Below are 15,073 nucleotides of genomic sequence, written 5' to 3'. Positions count from 1 at the left end.
GTGCTCCCTCTGAGCAGAGTTCTCAGTGACTCACCAGCTGTGGAGATGGGGCCTGTGAGTGGGGGGCTGGGGCTTCAAGAGGGTCCTAAGAATAAAATTACAACAGTGGTGAGAGGCTGGGGGTAAGAAGAAATTCTCAAATCACTCAGAGTCTTCTACGTCTGACCTGTGTCATCCCAAAGATACTCCCCATGTCCACCTGCCACCTTTAAAACCCAGGGGGGGATCATGTGGGAGGATCCCTGAGAGGCAGATCTCTGCTGAGAGACTATGACTCAGAGGTTCCTGATTCTCATCCAACTTCTGATGTGTCCTGGGGACAGAAGCCTGAGCTGACAGTGCTCAGAAAGGATGGGTTTGGGGGCACCTCACCTGAAACTAGTAGATCCAGGGGGTCACTGAGGTGTGACCACTACTGGGGTGTTTTCTTAAAATATCCATAGCATCTGAATGTTCATTCGTAGCTGAGATAAGGTCCACAGGGAATACTGCCCTAAATGCCTTATTGTCATGTTGATGTAAGTCCAGGGTCCAGGAAAACTGTTTTCTCTTCCCTTAGTCAGAACAAAACTGTCAAATCCCTGCCCTGAGCCACACTGGAGGGTCACTTCCCTCCTGAGGTCACGACAGGGTTGGGCAGGGCTGAGAGGCTGGGTTTGCTATAGAGTCCTAGAAGAGAAAAAGACAGCATGTTAGATGAAGCTCACATCTCTCTCATGTCCCTCAGGGCTGGGCTGTGAGAAGGGAGATCCCCTGACAGCAGACCCCTTCCTGCTAGAACCTGAGGCTGAGACTTCGGAGTGTTCCCTCACCTGTCACCACCATCTCTAGGGTCTCACTGCGCTCTGACCACCCAGTGGGGTTGGGGTAGGTACAATAATATCTCCCAGCATAGATGTTTTCCATGAAGAATTTGGCCTTGTCCCCAGGATCCATCACTTTCTATCTCTCCAAAGACATATTTGTGTCTTCTGTATACAGATGGAACTCCTGGGCTACCAGGGTCTCCTGACACCAGATGGTCATAGAACTCCCTCAGGGCATCACAGAGGTTGGCTTAGCCCAGGTGGTGAGTTTGGGGACTACTTGGAAGGAAACCATAGGCTGCATTACAAAGACCCTCCCTCCTTCATTCCCCAGCTCAGCCCAACACCCTCCTGTTCTATCACCTCAGCCCAGGACCTCTGTGCTCCTGAGTCCCAGAGGATGAAGTAAGAGGTGGGACCCGGCGCCTGGGGAGGACTCACCTGTCTTCATGCGGGTCCTCCGCCCAGACTCAGTCCTGGAAGAGAGTTTCTTTTAGATATTTGCAGCAGAAATTCAAAGTTGTCTTTCAACAAGACAACTCAGACTGCCTGAACCTGAGGTTGGTTTCTCAGGAGTGAGGGATGTGAGCCACCCTGTTCCCTCCTTCTTTTGCCCCCTCCCCGTGTTCACAACTGACAGAGGCAGAGAAGAGCGGAGAGGAGGGACAGCATGGCGTCTGCTCGGAGTGCTCCCACTCTGCAGATGGAGGAGCTCCTGGGCCTGAAGGACAGAGATGCACAGGATGTGGTGAATCAGGGGCTGCCATTCTTCTAGGTTCCCACAGCTGTGGACTCAGCAAGGGGATGGCGCCGCCCAGGGCCTGGCTTTGGGTTTCCTCAGGATGAGGACCCAGGAGGACTCCAGGTTGGCAGGAGTACGGTCAGCAGTATGTGAGGTCCTACCTGATTTCCATGCTCTTATCTTTATGTCTGGTGAAATCCTGCTCAGAGAGGAAAGGACCCAGGTTCTCATCCTGACCTGGCCTTGACAGTGTTGTTCTAAACAGCAGAATTGGATATTAACCATGGTCACTGAGGGTGCTCACTTGTGAAACTTCTGCTGTGCCTTTTCCCAGAGTGACCATAGCATTTCCAATCCTTTTCCTGTGTCTGAAGGTTCTGGTGGGGTCACATTTATGCTGACCCTTAGAGTTTTCGGCCATCTTAATTTTAACCATCCAGTGTGTGTATGGGCACCACCCTGTGATGTAATGTACATTTCTTCAATGATGTATAACACTCTGCACCTCTAGAAATATTACTTTACATTTGCATAAGAATGTGACTTGCTGGTTAAAGTTTTTTTCTTGTTTTTTCTATTGTTTGCTGTCATGTTACTGATGTGTACATTTTCCTTCAATGATCTCAGTACCAGGCCATTGTCTGATTTTGCCATCAGGAATACCTTATCCCTCTGAGTCTCATTGTGTGGTTTCCTCTACACTCCCTTGCTCGAGTCTACGAGGAACAAAAGTTTGTAATGTTGCTGGATTCCACTGTTTCTATTTTCCTCTAAAGTCTTGGTCTTGTGTCTATTTGAAGACAACCTTATCACCCAGAGCCAGTACAGTTGTTTTCTATGGTTATTTTGTTTAGTTTGTTTTGGTGAATAAAACATTAATTGATTTAATTTTAACATTTTAACCTGTAGCCCATCTGACTCTGGTTATCATGTATAACCTGAGGCAGATAGGATGTCTACCATGACTGTAGGGAGCTGTCATGATGGAGTATGGTGGCGACTTCCCAAGATGAATGAGACATTGAACTTCCGAAAAGTGGTTGTTGATGTGTTTGTGACAAATGTGTCACACGCTGGTGATGTGGCTGCCTCCAAACATGATCCCCACCTGCATGACTGGGCTCACTCTGTCCAAGCAACAGTGACTCCCTGCCTGAGGTGGCCACTGGACTCAGGAGAGGAAGCACCTGCACAGTGTCATCCAACATCCAACTGAAATTTTTATGTGTGCATCGCTGATTCCGGTTCCATCTTATTCCCACAGCCTGAATTGGTGTCGAGGTCACCATGAGGGACCTGGGGGTCATTGCACAGAATGGGATTCAGCTCCATTACGTAGTGGATTGGGGTCACAGGTTTTGGGGATAGGCTTACCAGTACTGAGGATGCTGGGTACCCTGCTGGACCCCACTGAGGACTTGTAGATAGGCAGCGGTGTGCAGCAGCGTGTTGGGGGAGATGTTGAGAGCAGGTTTGTCTTCACTCCATTCCCAGATGGAAACTCACTGGACATCTGACCTTAAATACAGATACAGCATCTATTAGACTATCATCTTTGACAAGTGGTGGTAGATAATGGATGTAAGAAATGAAAAAAGAACTTTTTGTGACATGTAGCACACACCATGCGCCAAGGTGACCTCAAAGTCAATCAGCATAAATAAACTAATGTGAAACTCAGGAGAAAACAGGTCATCTTCCATGAGCTTTAACTTCGTTACATTTCTGTGGGGTGTTTTCTTTTTTTCTCCAGCATTTATTTATTCATTTTAATTTTTAAATTTTATTTAGAAAATTAACTTGAACACTGTGACCTTGATCAATAAGAGCACACCTATTTCAGGCAAACATTTCTATCACATTAGAACTGTTGATTAGAAATGGCACCAAGCCTGACCAGGTGGTCCACAGTGAATAGAGCGTCAAATTGGGTTGCAGAGGACCCAGGTTCTAGACTCCGAGGTCACTGGCTTGAGCACGGGTTCACCTTGTTTAAGCAAAAGCTCACTAGCCTGAGCCCAAGGTCGCTGGCTTGAGCAAGGGGTCACTCGCGTTGCTGTAGCCCCACAATCAAGGCACATATGAGAAAGCAATCAATAAATAACTAAAGTGCCACAATGAAAAAAATTGATGCTTCTATTCTCTCTCCTGTCTGTCCCTCTCTGACTCTCTCTCTGTCAAAAAAAAATTTTAAAAAATGGCACTGAAAGCACAATAAATAAAAATATAGGTGTGTTTGACTTTATTAAAATAATTAGAGTCAAAAACGCTATATCAAGAAAGTGAAAAAAAAAAACTGGAGAAAACATTGGCAAATTATGTATCTGATAATATCTGGTCTCGACTATGTAAAGCACCCATGGAACTCAAACACACACAAACACACACACATACAGAGAGGTTTTTTTTTTAATGATCAAAGGACTTCAGTAGACATTTCTACCAAACATATTTTTCAAAGAAGACAAGTTTCTACAGACAGACAATGAGCCCAGGGAAAGATGCGCCCCGTCACCAGTTGTTAGGAAAACACAAAGGAAGATGACAGTGACAAAAGCCAGCGTGATGGTGGTGAGATCAGAAGCCCCAGCTCTTCTCACCTGCAGAGGTAACAATTTACCACCATCCATAGACAAAGATATCTTCACAGATACTCTGGGGTGACATCGTGAGGTCTCAGCACCTAGCGGAGCACAAAGTTCAAAAATACTTCTTTTTACCGGCCTCAGCCTTCACGCAAGCCGGCAGAGCTCAGCACAGAGAGACAGCCTCCACTGTGACTTCTGGGTGGGGGATGTGAGCCTCTGACCACCCGAAACCTCTCCGAGTACTGCCTGCGAAGCAGGACTCCATCCTGTGAGGAGCTCAGCAGGGCTAATCCCTCTGGGGAAGCTCAGAGCAGGGACATGAGGAGGGTTCCCAGGAATGGACATGTGGGCCTCCGCAGCCTGCCCACAATGGACCCTGTAGCTGGCATGGACGTTCCTCACAAAACTGAAAACAACTTTCCTCTAAGCCGCTCTGTCTCTCTTGGTGTCCATTGAAAGGAAATGAAATCACAGCTGCCAAGATGTGGACATTGCCAGTGTCCGTCCAGGGGTAAACGGGTAAAGATGTGGTGCATATCGATACAATGGAATGTCACTCAGTCTTACAAAGAAGGAAATGCTGCCACGTTTGACAACGTGAATGCACAAGCCCAGAGGACATTAGGTGGCAGTGGAATTAGCCAGACACAGTGAGGTAAATACTGCATGAGTCATTCACATGTACAAAGCTTTAAAAAAAAAAAAAAAACTGGACTCATACTATAAAATGGGAAAATAGTGGTTACCAAAAGCTTTGGGGAGGGAAAAAGAGAAGATACAAATCAGAACATAGAAACTCTCAGTTATACCATCAGTAAGTTCTGAAAACCTAAGGTATGGACTGTTGATCCTAATTACAAATAATGACTCGTATTCTTGAAATTTGCTAAGGGTAGATGTCAAGCATTCTCATCCCCCGCAAAGAAAAACAGGAATCTGTGGGAGTTGCTGGAGATGCTAGTTATTTGAATGGGGTGATCTTTGAAAGGTGGACATATATATCAAAGCACCAAGATGTTTTATTAAATGTACACAATTCCCATTTGATATTATACCTCAAGCTGAAGAAGAAGAAACCAAGTTCCTGGTTAACTGATTTTTTTTTAATTTTTATTAATTTTAATGGGGTGACATCAATAAATCGGGGTACATATATTCAAAGTAAACATGTCCAGGTTATCTTGTCATTCAATTATGTTGCATACCCATCACCCAAAGTCAGATTGTCCTCTGTCACCTATCTAGTTTTCTTTGTGCCCTTTTCCCTTCCCCCTCCCTCCTTCCCTCCCCCTGCCCCCCTCCCATAGCCACCACATTCTTGTCCATGTCTCTTAGTCTCGTTTTTATGTCCCACCAATGTGTGGAATCCTGCAGTTCTTGTTTTTTTCTGATTTACTTATTTCACTCCGTATAATGTTATCAAGATCCCACCATTTTGTTGTAAGTGATCCGATGTCATCATTTCTTATGGCTGAATAGTATACCATGGTGTATATGTGCCACATCTTCTTTATCCAGTATTCTACTTTTTTACAGTAATTAAAGCCTTAAAGCAAAAGAAAGAATCTGTAGCAAATGCAAGCACTAAAATATAAGTGTTGGGAACACAACAGATAATCCTTCTGCCAACCGTTTTATAACATTGCTATTTCTATACTACCTTGTGAAGGAAATACTGCATGTTATAAACTCAACAGCAGCTGTGACTTACAAAAGGCAGTGAGAAAACTTAGTACCATTGCCCGACTTCAGACTCTAGGGAAACAAAAGGTGATACCTTCGATATGATGCGTGTTCACTCACGCGGCTCAGGTCAGACCCCCCAGTACTTGCCTCATAATGAGAAGAAGCCAGTCATCTTCCTGTGTGACAGGCACCTTGTGAACAGTAAAGACTGTGGTGTGAGGCCCCTGCCCACCACACCCTGTGAATCTATCAGCTTTCCTCAGCTCCTGCCTCCTACCCAACAGTACAGTGTCATGCCGTGGTTCAGTACGGCTCCTAAACCTGGGTTTTGAGTTAGAATGGTGCAGAATTAAGAAAACAGAGTCATTAAGAAAAAAGGATGGGATAAGGAGGACTCTTCAATGCTGATGGCAATATCCAAGTGCCCCATAGCCCCAGTTTGCTTTATTATAGTCATAGGCAAATCAAGGAAGTCCTTGATACATCCGAGGCTAAAATAGGAACTCTCCCAAGGCATAAGCAAGAATCCCCCTATCATGCATAAGAGAAATCAACCAACATCTGAACAAAGAGTAAGAGAAAGGGCATGTAAATTGCTTCCAGCAAATTAAGCAAGCAAGTGAAGTGGGTGTAAATACTTGGCATCATAGCCAATATAGAGGTGATGAGGGAGAATTTAGCCTTTTGCTAAGCCTCAAATCTACAATGGCTACTTGCCATTTATGGTCCACAACATACCCCCCCTTTTTTTATTTTTAATTTGTGTGCTGAGATTTGCACTCATCTGATTTCCTAGTTTCCCAGATTCTAATTTGGAGGCAGACTGAAAAAATACAGAACAAACACAAAATTAGTATAGGCAATACCCAAACAAGTATTCTAATACATTACAGTGATTAAAGCCTTTAAGCAAATTCTTAGCCAATATAACAAGAATCTATAAAAGAGTAATGTCCTTAACATGTTCACCAAGTCCAAGTTGGCATCAACACCATTCAAAATCCCTGCAAATGCAACCCAACTCCAGTTCAGTCCATTAAGAGCTGTCACAAGGAGCAGAAGTCCAGAAAACACAACCAGGAAAAATCCACATGGCACTGGAATACTCACATTTCCACACTTTGCAGCTCGCATCCAAGTCCCAATGACTGTTGCTTCTGGTTGGTAATGATTCAGGTAGACTGAAACAGCCATCTGCAGCATGTGTAGAGATGGAGCTTTCGTTTTCTTCAAAACTGGAGTTATGAACCCAGGGGGCCTTTCCCTGGGCCTTTACAGCCATAGGGTGGTGAGGAGAACCTAGGATACACTATGCTGGGTGGCAAAGGTAAATTTGAAACAGAAGTTGGCAAAAAGGAAAAAGAGAGCTCTAAATTAGGAGTAGGGGCCTGACTTGTGGTGGTGCAGTGGATAAAGCATCAACCTGGAATCGCTGAGGTTGCCGGTTCAAAACCCTGGGCTTGCCTGGTCAAGGCACATATGGGAGTTGATGCTTCCTGCTCCTCCCCCCTTCTCTCTCTCTCTCTCTCTTTCTCCTCTCTATAATGAATAAATAAAATCTAAAAAAAAGTAAATTAGGAGTAGGACCCAGCCTAAAATATGAATGGGGCATTGAGGCAGGAGGAATAAAGAAAACACTATATATTAAACAAAGCAGCAGAAAATAGGACATCAACACTCACAGCAGAGATCTTCGAGGGATGAGTAAAAATCCAAATATTTAGGCAAGACATAGTAAGTGGCCCTTGTGTCCATAAGAAATGAGATCAGTTTACCTGCTACTTGGAAGAAATACCCTAGGCTTGTCCATGTGAGATGGGGCCAACAGCCCTGAGCACCTTTAGCCTTCAGTGGCAAGTCCCAACAGGCTGGGCAAGGTTAGGCCACAGGTGGATGAAGTAGGGCTGAAAGAGACTGAACCCTCCCTTAGAGGAGCAAGGGGGAATCCTATCTTTCAGTGTTCTTTTTTCTCACAGCAAAGGCATGGCCCTGGTGGGGGTCAACAAGCCTGGCAGGCTTTAGCTCAATGACCTTCATTTCCACTATTGAAGCAGGGCCCAGATGGAGTCCTATGAGGCCCCTTCAGGGTGTCCGAGCCTTTAAGGGTGTATACAAAGAACTGGTATTTTACCTGATCTCTTTGGGGCTTTTTCTGCCTCTTGGTCATTATAGACCTTAAAAGCCATGCTCAGAAGATCTCGCTGAGGGGTTTGAGGATCCTTATCTGCCTATATAAACTTTTTTGGTATATCTGGAGCTATTCGGAAAAAGACAAAAAAGCGTTATTAGTTGGATCAAATAAAAGAGGGTAGAACTTTGCAGGAGAAAGCAGTTTGGCATCTCCTGTACATCAGCATCCAAAAGAAATTTTTTAAAGATAAGGTAGATTTGCAGGAGTTCCAGGATATGACTCCCCCTTTTATATTTTTTAAAACTGACCTTAAATAATTGCTGGGTACACTTTAATAATACCTTGACTTTAAAGATTGTAAGAAATACACATAATTCAAAAGGTTTGACAAAATATAGTAAATGCTTTTCCTACATATGTAAAAACATTGTCAGTTTTAACCAGTTTAGGAAGTCCAATAATGGAAAATGCATACAAACAGTGAGCTATACCATGCTTAGCAGCCTCTCCTGTTCTGGCTGAGACTACTATAAATCCAGAATAAGTATCCACTGTAACGTGGACAAAGGACTGTTTGCCATATGAAAATATATGAGCAACATCCATTTGCCAAAGTTGTCCCGGTAGGAGTCCTAGAGGGTTAACTTCAAACGAAGGGACAGATTGTAGTATAGGACACCTTGGACAGGATTTAGCAATCTGCCATGCTGTTTCCCGAGAAAGTTGAAACTGTTTACGTAGGGCTTCAGCGTTCTGGTGATGAATAGTATAAAACTGAATTGCTTGATCTGTCATGGTTGCTCCAATAATTTTTCTTTTGTGTAGCTTGATCAACAAGGGCAATCTCTTGTGCTAAAGTTCCAGGGAGCATGGAGTGAGGTCGAATATGTCCCATAAAATATGAAGCTCTATGTTGACATATAAGTCTTCAAAGAAGGAGAAATTGCTGAAATAGTTCCTCATCAGCAGTTGTCTCTAAGACAGCAGTCTCTATAGTGGAAACAACCATAAGTAAATATTTGCTGTCTGTATACACGTTAAAGGAGGAACATGGCAAATGCTGAAAAGCTATGATAATGGCATGCAATTTTACTTTTTGAACTGATTTCAAGGCAATTGTTTCAGTATAAACTTGTCCATTGTTTATTAAACCTGGTATTTCTGAGCTAGACACATGAGTAAAGACTGTAGGTGCTTCAGAAATGGGTTCATTAACAATTGTCTTAGGAAAAACAAATGTAGGAATTAATGAAAATTAAACTATTTTATCAGCTGGGTAGTGAGAATCAATTTGGCCTTTAAAATTTGCAAAAGCAATCTGCCATTTAGTGGAAGTTTCCCAGAACCATTGTTGCTGATTCTTTGAAAAAGGAACAACAATAATTCGAGGCTCAAAACCTATAAACTGTAAGAGTCGCCTACACCCCATGATAATCAAGGAAGCAACAAGATCAAAATACAAAGAGAAAACTTTCTTAGGAATAACAGCTAAATGAATCTATTCAATAGGACCTGAACCTTGCCACAATAGTCCCGTTGAAGTGTAACTCGAGGGACAAATTAGTAAGGCAATTGATTCTTCAGAATTTATACGTTTTAGTTGTACTTGTTGCAAGGCTTTTTCTACAAGCTTTAAAGCTTGTTATCCTGCAGCTGTAAGCAGCCCAGGAGAAGCTGGTTCAGCAAAGCCTCTAAGAATATTTAAAAAATGGCTTCAGTTTTCCAGTAGTTAATTACAAGGAAGGTCTAAGCCAATTAATATCTCCTAATAATTTCTGGAAATCGTTTAAAGTTTGCAAATGATCGGTCCTGATTTCTAATTTCTGTGGACCAATTTGTTGTCCCTCAATAATTTTTTCTAAATAAGAGAAAGGTAAAGATTGCTATACTTTTTCAGGAGCTATATAAAGTCCTGATTCTTTCAAAGAATATTCTAGTTGTTGCAAAATGGTCAACACAGTGTCTTTATCTGGATGAGCAATAAGAATATTATCCATGTAATGAATTATATATATCAGGGTGCTGCCTTCATACTGGAGCGATAGCTTGAGAAACATATTTTTGGCAAAAGGGAAGACTGTTAGCCATACCTTGAGGCAAAATTCTCCACTGGTATCGCTCCATTGGACCCTGGAAATTAAGTGAAGGAACACTGAATATAAAACGCTTACAATCATGAGGGCTTAAAGGAATAGTAAAAAAGCAATCCTTCAAGTCAATAATTACAAGGTGAAAATTCCATGGAATGGCAGTAAAAAAAGGGAGTTCTAGCTGGAGAGGACCCATAATTTCTAGTCTTATTTATTGCTCTCAAATCTTGTAATAGTCTCATTAACTGATTTTTTAAAATAACAAATATAGGCATACTCCATGCGCTACATTAGAAGGTTCAATGTGCCCAAGGTGTAATTGCTCTTATACCAATTGAGCATCTGCTTTATGTTTCTCCTGAGAAAGGGGTCATTGGTCTACCCATACAGGATTATCTGATTTCCGGGTAATTGGGTCTGCACAATGCATTATTGGGGTAGCAGGAGCTACCAGGGCCCCTATGTTAAATTTTGATATCCTAATCCATGCCTTCTGGTATTGGGTGCCACTTCTATGGGGGTGAGAATTCCCTGCTGTTATTTTCCTAGTCCCTTAGTGGGCAAAATTTCTGATTAAGCACTTGAGTATTGACTAAACTTTTAGGACTGACAATCAAAGCTCCCATATATTTCAAAACATCTCTACCCCACAAATTAACTGGTAATCCAGGGATCACATAAGGCTGAAAAAGTCCAGAATGACCTTCTTTATCTTCCCAATGTAGAAAACTAGAGCTTTATTGAGGAGATTTACTCTGCCCTATACCTTGTAATTCTGTGGCTGCTGCATGAGTGGGCCAGGAAGGAGGCCAATGTAGCTTAGCAATAACAGATACATCAGCTCCAGTATCTAAATGTTCTTTAAATTTATGTCCTTATATTGTCAGTTTCATTTCAGGGCATTTCTGAGTTATTTTTTGAATCCAATAGCAAAAATCAGAGGAGCCAAACCCTCAATTCTCTCAGGGCCCCTTTTGCAGGATGTGGCCTGAGAAGCAGAAGTAGCATCCTTATACTATTTTTCTAAGTGTCTGAAGTAGCTTGAGACAAATTCTTGAAATGACTTATTAAAGCCATGCTTAACTTTGTTCAATTTCTTTGTTTTACCTACATGAGTATAGCCTTACACATAAATAAGACAATTTCTGCACAAAACAGAAGTATAACATATAACTTTGATTAATCCTAATACTTAAAGTGCTATTTGGCTCCTAACTCTGAACACACCTCACAATGTACTAACCAAATTTGTAAGTCTTAAGGATCTACATTCTATTCTATTTAAATTTATATGAGTGCTCCATAAAAGTTCTAAAATCATTTTATTTTTTCAATATTAGAGCCGGCATTCCCAATTTTTGCATGCAAAAACTTAATTCAGGCCTTAAAAACAGATACATTTTAGAAATATTAAACAAAGACTAAAGAGAAACAAGAATTAGACGAACCAGAGAGAAATCCGGGATTTCAGAGCACAACCAGATTAGAAAGATGCCTGCCTGATCTTAGGGCATTTTCTGACAGAGGGAATGAAGGATGGGACTAAACAAAATTTCCCCAAGAAAATTTTCTCAGCAGCTGCTGGGATATTTTCTATAGTCAGATCCAACACAGGTCCCCTGCCTCAATTTCCAGGCAAAGAATAAGAAAAAAACAAAATGATAGTTCAGAAGTTTGTAGTTAAAACATTAAAGAAAATCAGACCATAACAGGAAAAGCTGTAACTTTCCTAATACCCGAGTCTCCTATCCATTCTCAAATTCTATAGTTGCTGTAACCAGCAGTTCAGGTTGACTATGCTGAGATGTCTCCCCTATCTCAACTTCAGCTGAGCGGCAGTCTAAGTAGCGGAAGAGAACCAGAGGCAGCTACACTGTCCTATGTTCCTTGGCCCCCAAGCCATAAAGTACAGCACCAACTGCCAGAGAGACTGCCACTTTCATTCCTCCTGCCGTAGTCTCCTCACACCACTGCCTTCTCAGAACTTTACCTACTTGCTCCCCTGTAGCAGAAATAACCATTCCCTCCTCTGGGAACTGGGGGCACATATCTTGAACATATCGCAAAAAGCATTCTAGCTGCATAACTATTCTTACAAAAAGGTCCCCTACTTTTGATCCTAATTGTCCCATAATTTATTACTCCCAACTATACTCTCCCCCAAAATTTTCTTTACTCACTTTGCATACTTGGGGAGTTCTGTCACCTTTAGTTTAGTTTAGTTTTCTCGTACTCAAGTCCCTATTCGGGCGCCACTTGCCGTGGACCAGCACGGCTAGAAATTCTAGGTCTTGAGGGAGAATGGTGCAGAATTATGAAAATAGACTCGTTGAAAAAAGAGGATGGGATCAGGAAGCCTCTTCAATGCTGATGGCAATATCCGATTGCCCCATAGCCCCAGTTTGCTTTATTATATAGCCATATGCAAATAAGGAAGTCTTTGATACAAAGTCTCACATCTGAGGCTAAAACAGGAACTCTCCCAAGGCATAAACAGGAATCCCCCCATCATGCATAAGTGAAATCAACCAACATCTGAACAAACAAAGGGTGAGAGGAAGGGCATGTAAATTGCTTCCAGGAACTTAAGCAAGCAAGTGAAGTGAGTACAAATACTCAGCTTCATAGCCAATATGGAGGTGGGAGAACTGAGCCTTTTGCTAAGTCCTAAGCCTTGAATTTACAAAGGCTTTTTGCCACTTGCAGTCTACGACACAGTTTCATCTATCTAGTTCTCTTAGCTCATGCCCAACCTTTCTCCTGCAAATTCCTACCCTCTATTTGATTTGGCTGATAATGCTGTCCTTTTTCCATTCAGCTCTAGATATATGCAAAAAGTTTATATAGGCAAGGAAGGATCCTCAAACCCCTCAGCGAGATCTCCTGAGAATAGCTTATAAGGTCTATAATGACCGAGAGGAACAGAAAAAAGAGAGCCCAAAGAGATCAGGCAAAATACCAGTTCTTGGCATACACCCTTAAAGGCTCCAACATCCCAAAGTGGCCTCATAAGACTCCCATCAGGGGCCTGCTTCAAGAGTGGAAAGGTTATTGGGCTAAAGCCTGTTTGGCTTCTTGGCCCCCGCTAGGGCCATGCCCTCGCTGTGGGAAAAAGGAACACTGGAAGGTAGGCTGCCCCCCGCTCTTCGAAGGGAGGGTTCAGTCTCTTCCAGCTCTACCCCAGTCACCTCTGACCTAACCTTGCCGAGCCTGCTGGGATTTGCCACTGAAGACTGAAAATGCCCAGGGCTGTTGGCCTCATCTCACGTCACTGTGGACAAACTTAGGGTAATCATCCAAGTAGCAGATAAGCCTATCTCATTTCTTATAGACAAGAGGGCCACTTACTCTGCCTTGCCTGAATATTCAGGTTATGCTCATCTCTAGAAAATCTCTGGTGTGTGTTGATGGTCTTATTTTCCTTCCCATTTTTCACAAATTCACTGCCTTGTTTAATACATAGGGTCTCCTTTACACACTCTTTTCTACTGCCTCAATGCCCCATGCCTATTTTAGGCTAGGACATACTCTCCAAATTCAGAGCCTCTCTCCTTTGCACACTTCTGTTATGAATTTACCTGTATCCCCAGCATAGTGTATCCCAAGGTTCTCACCACCGCAGAGCTGCAAACACCAGGGAAAGGCCCCTGGTTTCATCTCTCCAGGTTAAAGAAAACAAAAGCTCCATCTCTGCACACACTGCAGATGGCCCTTCAAGTCTACCTGAATCATTTCCAGAAATCCAGTATTGACATTAAGTTTGAGACAAAAGTTTAATGTGCTAGAAGCAGTGGTCATTGGGACTTGGACGCTAGCTGCAGAGTGTGGAAATGTGACAACATTTCCAGTGCCATGCAGACTTTATATGAATGTGACTCCTGCTCCTAGGGACAGTTCTCAGACTGAAGTGGGGTTGGGTTTCATTTACAAATAATGTGGAGCGGTGATGGTGTCAACATGGATTTGGTGAATTACATTAACATATCAAGGACAGTCAAAACTGCAAAGATTTTATTTTAGATCCTGCTGTATTAGCTAAGAATTTGCTTGATAATCTAAAAGGCTTTAATCCCTTCATTGTATTAAGACACTTGCTTTGGCATTTGTTACTAGTGGCTATTTTAATTGTGTTTATTTCATATTTTTCCAGTCTGCCTCCAAATCAGAACATTGGAAATCAGTTGAGTATCAATCACAGCACAGGAATTAAAGTAAAAAAAAAAGAAAAGAAAAGGGGGATATGTTTGGGACCAAAAAGCCAACAGGGTTTTTGCAGTTTAGATTTGGGGGGGACAGAGAAGTGGGGAACTGGCTGTAGGCTGACAGTCTGCCCAACCCCCACCTCGCTTGCCTGATCAAATTGCAAAAGGCTAAGCCCTTCCCCACACCTCCATGATAGCTGTAATGCTAGATTGTTTATGGTCATCCTACCCCCCATGTCCCCAGAAAGACGAGAAGCAAGTTTCTTCTATCCTTTGTTTTGTGTATTTAAGATGTTATGTATGGTGGGGGTTTTCTGCACTTGGTAAAATTCTTGGTGCCTTGGAACCGTGACCAGAAATCTCTGATTTGCTAATGGCCTCACTTTGCCCTAGAAATAAAGGAGGGAGCGGTTTTCAAGCGTGCTCTGTTTTTACTGGCAGCTTTGTAGAGCCCTTCTGAACCCATCATTTTATTTTTAAAGTGTATTTTCTTAATTCCGCACCACTCCCACTAAGGACCTGGAATTACTAGCAGTGTTGGTTTGAAACAAGAGGCAGAGAGAAAAGAGGAGGGCTGAAGAAGCAGATGGGCGCTTCTCCTGTATGCCCTGAATCGAACCCAGGACTTCCACATGCCAGGCCGATGCTCTACCGCTGAGACATCCGGCCAGGGTCCTTATGTATATTTATAAAAAATCTGAGGCTGAAGATTATTACATGACAGTCCTTCATGCACAGCTTCTAGGAAGAAAGATCACAACATTCTGAAATAATTAACTTAGGCTGGCAATCAAGTAGTAAGAACATCCTCCCTGGCTTCATTGAAAT

The 15,073-nt window shown here is 42.7% G+C and overlaps 1 protein-coding gene across 1 annotated transcript in view; it reads left to right on the top strand.

Moving 5' to 3' along the window:
• LOC136399328 (zinc finger protein 420-like) overlaps nucleotides 1–15,073 on the top strand; it is a 219,755-nt gene that overhangs the window by 128,770 nt on the left and 75,912 nt on the right. The window lies entirely within an intron of this gene.

This window comes from Saccopteryx leptura, chromosome 3 (assembly GCF_036850995.1).
Source record: "Saccopteryx leptura isolate mSacLep1 chromosome 3, mSacLep1_pri_phased_curated, whole genome shotgun sequence".
NCBI classification, from domain to species: Eukaryota; Metazoa; Chordata; class Mammalia; order Chiroptera; family Emballonuridae; genus Saccopteryx; species Saccopteryx leptura.
Note: the sequence above shows the minus strand (reverse complement) of the source record. Positions and strands in the feature narration are given on the sequence as shown.